The sequence below is a fragment of the Macrotis lagotis genome, chromosome 4 (assembly GCF_037893015.1).
Source record: "Macrotis lagotis isolate mMagLag1 chromosome 4, bilby.v1.9.chrom.fasta, whole genome shotgun sequence".
Classification (NCBI taxonomy): domain Eukaryota; kingdom Metazoa; phylum Chordata; class Mammalia; order Peramelemorphia; family Peramelidae; genus Macrotis; species Macrotis lagotis.
The window spans coordinates 189,401,091-189,412,567 of record NC_133661.1 but is presented as its reverse complement, the minus strand read 5'-3'; positions in this window follow the sequence as shown (position 1 = coordinate 189,412,567).

Sequence of the window (11,477 nt, the reverse complement as noted above, 5' to 3'; positions counted from 1 at the left end):
TTCAATGTAATGGAAAAGGGGAAAGCAAGGGGGAATGAGTGAGCCTTCATTCTCATCAGAAATGACTCAGAGAGGAAATAACATACACACTTAATAGGGTGAGGCAATCTACTTTAACCAAGAGAAAAATAAGAAGAAAGGTATGGAATAAAGGGGAATGGGTCTGGGAAAGGGGGGATAGGTGATAGACAAAAGGCTAGATCAAGGGAGGGAGTACTCAAATTCAACACACTTTTGTATGGGGGCCAGGATGAAAGAAGAGGGAGAATAGAATAAATGAGAGTGGGGAGGAATAAAGTGGAGGTACAGCTAATAATAGCAACTGTGGGAAAAATATTGAAGCAACTTCTCTGGTGGACTTATGATAAAGAAAGCAACTCACCTCAGAAACAGAGTCATTGAAAACTGAATACAGATTGAAGTACAATTTTTTTTCTCTTTATCTTTTCTTGAGGTTTCTCATCTTCCTGTGAGGGGGAGGGGGTTTATGTTTACTCTTATAACACATTCAATTTACATTAATATATAGCATGGAAATAATGTAGAGAAACTATCAGACAGCCTTCTGGGGGTGTAGGGAAGGGGAGAAATTACAAAATTCAAGATTTTACAAAGAATGATAGGCATATATTACTGTTGTATGTAATTGGAAAACAAATACAAAATGTTAATATATATATATATATTAAAAATAAAAAATAAAAATGATAAGAGCTTTAGAGAACCTTATACAGAAAATCTAGCATTCACATTCCAAAAGCTCTATCTAAAATAAAAATACAAATGGCAACATTACTGGGCTTAACTTTAAAAAGAATTGAAGCTATTTCCCAAAATAAGTCAGTAAATATTTCTGGTAACATAGGCATTTCTCTTCTTAATTAACCCACTACCACTTTCCTTTAACTCCTTGCAATAGTGTTACAATAGTGTTAAAATAGGTTAAAACCCCAAACTAATTTAACAATTTTGGTTGTTTACTACCTCACATTCTGTACAAATTTTGTCACAATGTAAAAACACTAATTCCCCTCTTTTAAAGGCCTCAGAGTGCTTCCCCAAACTCCAGTTTAGAAAGTTACATAAGGCAAAAATAGACCACACATACTCCCCTGCAGGAACATTTGAACTCACTCACACAGCAGTTTGGAGGCAACTTTCCCCTTTAAGATTTTGGGGAAATTCCTAGAGAGTGACCCAAATCCCTCTCCCTTCCTCAAGGCACGGTATTATCCTCTGGCCTCTCCATGTTAGACCTCACACCTGGAGGACTTCTCAGCCAGTCCAGGGTGGTTCTGGTCAGCAATGACACACTAGAGAACTGCCACTCACCACAGTTCTACTTCTAGATATTTTAATCACAATCAACTCCAAAGCTTGGCCAATCTTCTGAGGAATCTCTGAGATATTTCCCCAGAAAAGAACACCAAATTTTTCCCTTGAAACCAAGCCATTTGCATTATTTTCTTATTTTCTTCTTGTAAAAAGAGATTTACATTAATATTGTGGATAAGCCCCAAACTGTGATAAATGGCTCGTGAATACTTGGTCCAGAGTGATAAAATGGTTTTTGATTAATATATCGTAACAAAATGGCACAGCTCCCTCATTGTAGGAGAGAGGGTCCTTGGCTCTATTCTCAAACAAAATATGCTATTTTAATTAGGAAAACTTTGTTCCAGGAATAAATAGATGGTCATACAATATTAATGTTGGGAGGTAGCATATTGAAGAATTAGCTAGTGTGATAAAGTGAGCACTGAATTGGAACTAGGAACCTGGATTCTAAAGCTTGATATTCAAAACTCAGTAGCACTCTGAAATAAGCTGAAAGATCTGTGTTCAGACCACGTTCTTAAACTTTTGAAACTGAGTGCTAGAATGCAAATGAATAATATATTGGGAGACTGAAATGGAGAGTCCAACAGGTAGAATAAAAGCCAAAAGAAAATACTGTGAAATGGAAGTAAAAGGAAGAGATAATACTGAAAAATAACCTAGTTGTCAGCAGTTTCAAAAGCTCCAGAGAAGCCAGTAAGATATTTGGAGATCATTCTATGAGTCATAGAAAATTCTGAGTATCTGTCAACTCTAGCTATGTACATTCTGTCTAATAGAGTCAAAATTCTTGAGAGTTATTATAGTCTTTCTCCCAAGTGGGGTTAAAGCCAGTCACATCCCATTGGATGGCAGTCTCATGGATAGGTCATGAATGTCCATCACTTCTGGCTAGGTATATTCTCTCTGCTAGAGTTACAATTCTCAAGATTTATGAGACTCTTTCCCCCCATGATGGAATATAGCCAGTTTCAACTTATTGGAGAGCATTTTTTTAACTCCCCCCCTCTTTTTATACCTTTGCATGTGTCTCTTGAACCTCTTGTTTTATGACAAAATTTTCTATTTAGCTATGGTCTTCTCATCAGAAATTTTTGTAATTCTTCCATTTCGTTAAATGTCCATCTTTTTCCCTGGAAGAGAAGGCTTAACTTTGTGGCATAGTGGATTCTTGGTTGCATTTCAAGGTTCCTTGCTCTTTGAAATATCTCATTCTGGACCCTTGGATCCCTTAATGTTGATGCATTCAGTTCCTGAGTAATCCTCACTATGGCTCCTTGATATCTAAATTGTTTCTTTCTGGCTGCTTGCAGGATTTTCTCTTTTATCTGATAATTCTGGAATTTGGCCACAACATTCCTTGGTGTTTTCATTTTAGGATTCTTTTTCTGGAGGGGAACAATGTATTCTTTCAATATCTACTTTGCCCTCTGGTTCCATGATATCAGAGCAGTTTTCCATCACTAGATCCTGTAATATTAAGTCCAGACTTTGTTCTCTTCAATGTTCTCAGGAAGTCCAATAATTTTAAGGTTGCCAATTCTCGACCTATTCTCAATGTCAGTGGTTTTGTTGATGAGGTATTTTATATTTTCTTCTATTTTTTTCTATTTTTTGATTTTGTTTAACTGGCTCTTGCTGTCTCATGGAGTCATTAGTTTCTGCAGACTCCATACTTTTTTTAGAGAGGAGTTTTCTTCATTAACATTTTGCAACTCCTTTTCCAATTGGGCCATTCTACTTTTGAAAGAGCTTTCCAATTTAACCAATTGAGCTTTTGAGAGAATTATTTTCCTTTTGCATTTGCCCAATTTAGGATCTGAGAGAATTATTCTCATTTTGTATTTGTCCAATTGTATTTTATAAGGATTTGTTTTCTTGTTGCAAGGTATTAATTGTCTATCCCAAATTTTCCAGTTGATTTTTAAACTCCTTCCTTGTTTCCTCAAGGAAGTCTTTCTGTGTTGAAGGCCAGGTCGTTTCTCCTCAGAGGTTCTAGGTCTCTCTGAGTTAGGGTCATTCCCTTACAAGAATTTTTCTATGGATCCACCTTTCCACTGACCCTTCTTAATTTTCCTAAGACCTTGAGTTGGGGAGGGGCTGGTTCACAGGGGCCTGGTATCACTAGAGGCTTTACTCAGTGAGTGCAGTTTCTCTTTCTGGCCAGGAGGAGGTGCTTTTTGCTTTCTCTGGAGTATCTGTGACCTTGATTGAGGCCTTCTCCCTTAGCTTGAAGGGAGGAGTTGGAGTTAATGAGTCCTTTTGCCTCTAATCAGTCCTGAGCTTTGCCCTGGCCTGAGATCATTCCTCTCTGGTTTGTCTGCTGGACTGGTTCTTCTGCTCACACACCTGTGCCTGAGGCAGAAGTAGTCTGCTATTGTTTGTTCCAGGAAGAGGCCTCAGCTGCAATGAGGGCATAGGCTGAGTTCCTCAGAGCAGAGGAGCCCAGGGATGGTGTGTCCGAAGCTATCCTGCACTGGAGCTCTCCCCTCCCAAGCCCTGTTGGCAAGATCCAGAGGTTCTGTATGCCCCTGCTCCCTAGTTGAGTCAAGACCCTGCTATCTAGCCCCACCGCTGTTCCAGCAGGTCCGGCTCTTGGGCTCTCAGTCTCCCAGATCCAATTCAGTTTCTAATCTGTCTGATCTGGGGGTGATCTGCCCTCTGTACCCAGACTTACCCACCCAAATCCATCCAGTACTGCTGAGGGAGACAAATCCTGAGGTAGATGTTCTTTTTGGGTTTTGTGGGTCGGATATCTTTAAAGAGGTTTGTTTCATATGCTAGATTGGGAAAGATCAGGAGACTTTAGAACTGTGCTGTCTTCTCTCCGCCATCTTGGCTGGAAGTCCCCCTGGAGGGGATCTATGAATTATTTCAATAACTATTTGTCTCTGTGGTTCCATGATATCAGGGCAGTTTTCTATCCTAAATCCTACAATATTAAGTCCAGGTTTTTTTTTCCCTCTTCAATGTTTAAAGGAAGGCCTATAATTTTCAGGTTGTTCCTTCTCTTTTAGTTCTCCAAGTCAGTGGTTTTGCTGATGAGGTATTTTACATTTTATTCTATTTTTTTGATCTTTTGGTTTTGTTTAGCAGAATCTTGTCTCATTAAGTCATTAGTTTCAACAGATTCTATTCTTTTTATTTTAGAGAATTTTCTTCATTTACCTTTTGCAACTCCTTTTTCAATTGGTCAATTTTCTTTTTGAAGGGGTTTTCGATTTTCCTGTGTAGTTTTGAGAGAATTATTAAATTTTTTGCACTTACCTAGTTGAGGATCTGGGAAAATTATTTTCATTTTGTATTTGTCCAATTATATTTTCCAAGGATTTTTGTTCTTGTCATGAGATATGAATTTTCTATTGAAACATATTAATTTCCTCTTGTGTTCCTTTTCCCAACTTTTCCAGCTGATTTTTAAACTCCTTCCTGATTTCTTCAAGGAAGTTTTCTGGACTGGAGATCAATTCATATTCTCAGAAGTGCTAGATCTCTCTGCATTAGAATCTGTCCCTTCTAAGTATTTCTCCATGGGTCCCCCTTTTCACTGGTTTTTCTTCAGTTTTTCAAGGATCTTGTGTTGGGGGAAGGCCTGACTCTCAGAGATTTCCTATTGAGGCTTTGTTCATTTGGTTTAGTAATTCCAAGGGCCTACCAGTAGTGGGTGTTGGTTGCTTTCTCTGGGGTGATTGAAGCCCACTCCCAATGGGGGGGGAGTTGAGGAGGGAGGGAAGAGGAGCAGCAGGTCTTGAGTTGACCTTGAACAAAGGGCTGGAAACTAATCTTCCTTTCAGCTGAATGTGCTCTGTAAACCACACCTGAGCCTGAGGGGGTGGGGGTGGCAGGAAGCTACCCTTTGTTCCTGGAAGAATGCTCTGCTAAAAGTATGGAGCTCAGGTCCTATAAAAACTGGATGGTTTCCAGGCATGCAGAATTCCCCTCCCAGTGGTCAAAGACTCCATAGCTAAATTTGGTTCAAAGGCCTGCCTTGCACCAAATTCTCTTCAGCTAACAATGGTCCTCTGACTTCCCCCCACTGCTGACACTGCACTGACCCTCTGGTCTCAACTCCTGGTTCACCCATGGTCCCCTGAGACAAACCTTGTTGGTAGATGTTCTTCTCCTAGCTTCTTTTCCTGGGATTTGTTGATTGAGTTTCTGTTAAAAGTTTTCTTTCATGTTATTTTTAAGGGGACATCAGGAGCACTTAACACAGTGCCTGTCTTCTCTCTGCCATCTTGACAATGACATCAGGAGGGTGATGTTTTGGCTTGTGAGTTAGATTTAAGTGAGTCAGAGCTCCTCCAGATGCATAGGAGTCCATTGGCACAGCAAAGGTCAATATGACTAATGATAGACCTGAACTCAGTGAGGGACTTTGGTCTTTTAAATTTCAGTCTTATATTTCAGTTTGTCTGAGGCAATGACCATTCAGGAATTAAAGGTTAGGAATGAATTAAGACAAAGATGACCTAATTTGCCTTCATAAAATAATCAATCTAGGAGGAGTTTCTGGGAAGAAAAGAAATAGTTGCTATTTATACTGATTCTCCCTCAACTTTAAAATAAAGTATTCCAGTACTTTTGCCTAGAAAACAACAAATGAAATCACTCTATTCATTGTGCCATCTAGCTTCCTCAATGTACAGTATATAACTGTAATTTTATCTTTTTCATTTTTATCTATCTAATCATTAAGAATTTTATGGGGGCAGCTAGGTGGTGCAGTGGATAAAGCACTGGTCCTGGAGTCAGGAGTAGCTGGGTTCAAATCCTGTATCAAACACTTAATAATTACCAAGCTGTGTGGCTTTGGGCAAGCTACTTAACCACATTTGTCTTGCAAAAAAAAAAAAAAACTAAAAAAACGCATTTTATGGAATACTCAGGAGAATGTGAAATTCATGATTCGACAAAGGAACACACAATTTTTTTTGATAGTTTAGTTATGAGAAAATTTTTTCTTATGCTGAACTGTAATCAGCCTTTCTTTTTATAAGGTATACTATTTGATTTCAATTCTGTATTCTGTACTCTGGAGCTACATGGAATATGTCAAAGCTCATCTCTAAGTGACAGCCTTTTAAGTATTTGAAGATAGTTAATGTCATTCCTGTCAGGGATTTCTTTTCTTCTGGCTAAAATTCTTGAGAATCTTAGTTTTTTTTTTCCATATAATAAGATTTCCAGACTTCTGTTCACTTTCCTGCAAAGATGCTTCAACTTGCTAATGTTTCTCCTTAAAGTATTAGGCAAAAACACCCCAAATTAAAGAACAAAATATGTTAAAAATGGTCAGTATGTACAAATTTAGGACAACCATTCCATTCACTTTACACATTTTGAAATTATAATTATATTCTAAGATTGTACTAGGCTTTTGACAGTTATACCAGATGATTTAGAAAGATCTTGGATTCAACAAAAATCATTAAATTCATTTCCTTTTTTAAATTAAATTTTAATTTTTTTCAATTAACCTAAATCTTCCTTCTTTTCCTCTTCTCCTTACCTCCTCTCTCCCTCTTTCCCTCCCTCTCTCTGTTTTTGTCTCTCTTGTTATATATAATATATATATGTATATATATAATATATACATATATATATATATATCTATCTTTCCAATTACCAAATAAAAAGGCCTTTGTTTGTACAAATCTGTCTCTCTATTTCTTTCTTTGTCTCTGTCTCTCTCTCTCATACACATACAAACACACACACACACACACACACACACACACACACACACACACACAAAGAATAAGTGCTGATCCTTGGGACTCAGTAATACAGGACTCCTAAATCCAAGATCAATGGTCTTCTCTTTCTGACATTCCAATTTAGAATTATTGAGACAATTTGTTTATCCTTAAGCTTCTGTTTATTTACCAGACTTCTATTTCTGTCATTTCTTACAAGATTCTTTGGCCTTCCCTAGACCTTTTCTCTATATCCCTCTAGGTGTATTTATATATCTTTGCCTATTGGACTTTTAACTATTTAAATGACTATATATTATAAATATATCTTTTTCTACTTTTGTCTAAATATATTCATAATTCTGGTACTTTGAAGTTTAGCTCATTTTTCATATATATTAACTATAGAACTGCTTTCTAAAGCATTAATCCTATTTCTTCCCATGAAATCAGATCTGAAAGTTACCAAGAAGTTCCTAGAAATACTGTTCTATCCTGAAGTTTTTATTGATTGAGATTAAATTAATTTGTTTATGGAAGGTCTCATTTTTAACCTTGTTTCATTCTTTTATTTAATAGACACTAAAGTTCATTCTTAGCTAAGGAGGGCATAAAGAGAATACGTTGAGATGGACCAGATTCATTTTATTTGGTTAAGTATTTATCCTGCTTTCAATTTAAAATTCATTCTCTGACACATACCCTGTTACCAGATAAAATATTGCAAAGTTTCAGAGGAAAATTAATGGGATTATAGACTATTTAGAACTTAAAAATAATTTTGTTAGTCAAGTTCACTTCCTCAGTGACAGCAGAGATAGGATGAATTTCCCAAAGTCTTAGAAGTACTAAGTAACAAAACTGAGATTAGAACTTAATTCTCATTTGCATGCTTTTTAATCAAGCAGCCTCCAAGGTATCAGATTCAAGCATCTGAAAGTAACTTAGCTTCCTTTGAAGTCCCATGTCCATAATTTCCAATATATTTGTTCAGTTAGATCATGCAAGTTTGTATAAAAGGGAGAGAATCTGGAAGGGTGTGATAGGCTGATTTAAGTTGTGATTGCAATAGCAGACACAAAGCATTTCAATGTTTGAAAGCTCATGTTTACCAAGACCCTAAACACACATGAGATAAGATGGCATGGAAATGGATAGGAGGGTCAATTTTATCCTTGTTGCCTTGCATTGATGGAGAAAGTATATTTATTCAGGATTTCTCCATATTAGTGAAATTGTTATCCCTCCCTATTCACCTAAAATGTCCAGAAAACGGAAGTCATAGTATCATTGAATTCTGTCAAAATCAGATCACATCTAGATTATTGTGTCTAATTTTCTACACCACTGGTATAAAAAGATTTATGATTTGAATTGGTGTGGGACTAACTTCCACAATTTTGTTCAACAAGCATTATCAATTGTGCCCAGGTTGACTGCAGAATGAAGAAATTTTCAACTACTGCATTCCTGGAAGTCCTCTGCCTATGGTATAAAGGGTTAAGCTCTGTCTCTATGAGAGGAACACCAAATGAAGTCGTTGTTCCATGAAATGTTGGAATATGGACAAGGAATTTTTTTAGTTGTGTGGAGGATACAGAGATATACAGTATTAGCTATCATTTCAGGTAGATTATATGACATTATAAAGAAGTTAAGACATTCTCAAAAATAGCAACATTTAAAAGTGGAATAAGTAAAAGGCAGAAATCTGGGCAATGTAAAATTTTTCTAGTACTATGAAAAATTTGAGAAGTAGAAATCATTTTTATTGGATCAGGGAAAGTTTCATGGATGTTTTTGAAGTCCTTATCTGAAGCTTTTGATACTACTGACAACTAACTCAGTTTAGACATTGTTTCCTTTGTTCACTTCCATGACACAGAACTTTCTTCTGGCTTTTATATTACCTGTTTGGACTATCCAATTTAGTCCCAAATGTACTATGCATTTGCATTCCAGCACTCAGTGCTGGATTCTCTTTTCCTTTCAGTTTTTCTCTTAGTGATCTTATCCATGTTCATAGTTCAATTACAACCAATATACATATGATAGTAACATCTAATCTCTTTCTTAACTGTGGTTCCATGCTTGTTTTTAGATTCCTTCATATGGATATCCTTTAGATATCTTAACTTCAGTTGTTCAGAATGGAAACAATTATCTATCCTTATTCCAAACATTCCATTGGGGATGCCACAAACCTTTGAAAGACTCAGTTTCACCATCTTAGTATATTCTTATTTATTTCACCTTTCTCAGTCCCCCATCTAATCAGAGGCCATGTATTACTGAGTCTATCTATTACTGTTTGAAGTTTGGTAAAGAGTAGGCAATCGACTGGAATAGAATTATAGAATCACCAAGTTAGAACTGTTTTCTTAGAGTTTTTGCAATCCAACCACTCTCATTCTAAAATTGAGGAATCTGGGCTTCAGAAATATTAAGTGACTTCTTTTTGGATCTTACAGATATTCAGCAGAACTAGAACCTAAACCCAATTCCTCTAATTTGAAATTCAATGCGTTTTCCCCTAATATAGATTGTTCTTAGGCAAGGAATGATAATATAACTGTAGTAATAGGCATCCCCAAATGTCCAAGGGCATCAAAGGATGAATAGGGTTATTGGAGACTGGGTGAGAAGCAATGAATATCAGAAAAATGGTGATATCAATGAAAAATTTCTACTTCAGAATTTGTCAAATGTTGGCTTTTCATTTTAATAGACAAAATAACTTCACTGTTCTCAGCTGTATCATACAACTTCCAGTACTAATGGGAGTGAATTAATAGGCTATGGAATAAAAATGCAAAGAAATAGAGAGTAGAATAGTCCACAAGAACTCTGTATTTGAATTCACTTGATTTGTGAACAATTTCTTCTTCTATAATGGGCAGTGACTTTAGTCATTTAACCTCTCCAGGTCTTAGCCTCCTCATCTAAAAAGTTACTTGGTCAGTTTAGATTACCTCTAAGCTTTCTTACAGCTCTAAATCTTTTATTAAATCATTTTATTAAAAATATTCACAAATCCAATGACTTTTTATGAGGAATTGAATGGTCTCAAATCAAGATCAGACTGTATGACTAATTTTTTAGATTTGAGTCAAAAGATGTTGAGAGATGATTGATGAAATTTTTTTTGCCATATAGGATTCTAGGTAACTCTGATGTCATGCCAGATAAAAGAAAAAAGAATGGCAGAAAATACCATAAAAGGGCAGCTAGGTGGTCAGTGGATAGAGAACTGACCCTGGAGTCACTTGAATCCAGGAGGACCTGAGTTCAAATGTGCCCTCAGACACTTAATAATTGCCTAGCTGTGTGACCTTGGAGAAGTCATTTAATTCCATTTCTATAAATAAATACAATTTTTTAAAAAAGAAAATACCATAGACAGGAAAATAGTATTCCAGAAAACTGTGAATTGAATAAGTTCATAGGCTAAAAAGTTTAAAAGCCTAGTTGGAACACATGTCTTTCAAATTAATTTAGAGGACTAATGAGTTAGTTGACATCAAGGACTGGAATCCAGATACCTAATCTCAGTCCAGTGTTTACTTTAATACACAACCTAATTCTCCAACACCCTAACTCCAAATATTAAAATTCTATGCCTATTTATTTATTTCTGACAGTTTTTTCCCCTTTGAAGAAGAATATTTTGTTTGAGGATAGAATCATGATAGTGGAGTAAAGACAGTGCCTCACCTGAGCTTTTCTCAAAACCCTTCAGAATATCTTTAAATCATGACTCTAAAGAAATTCTAGAGTGACAAAACACACAAAAAAGTCAAATTGAAATGATTTTCCAAACCAAGACAATTTAGAAGAGCAGTAGGAAATATCTATTGTACCAGGGTGAGAGTGGAACACAGTCCAGTGAAGGCTATGTCACCACATATCTCAACAAACCGGGAGTAGGCCTTGGGGAGGGGGGGCACTTGAATCAGCAGTAACTTTTATTCAGATCTCCCACAGATGGTAAGAGCATCAAAGGATATTCCAGGAGTCTTTTGGCTAGCAGTGAGGACTCTGTTGCTTTGCTCACACAGGAATTGGATGCAGGTTGAATTACTTCTTTATAGAACAAGGTTTTGAAGAAGTAGTAATGACTTATGGTCATAAGTAGTCAGAACTCTTGTCACAGTTCTAGAGTAGAAAAGGAAGCTTGTGGGCACTTGACGATCAGAGCATAGGACAGGAGAGTAGTAAACACACCTTTCCTTAGATTATATCACCTTGGAAGAATTGAAAATTTACACATCCCTAGAAATATCTCTAGAAATATCTACACAAAGACAACAAAGTTTGGAAAAGTTTGCCCTCTCCCATTGAGGTAGAAAACTACTTTAACAAAGAGTTAAAGTCAAGTAATAGGTTGCAAAAAATGAGCAAAAAGAAAAAAAACATCTGGCTATAAAAATTTACTATAGT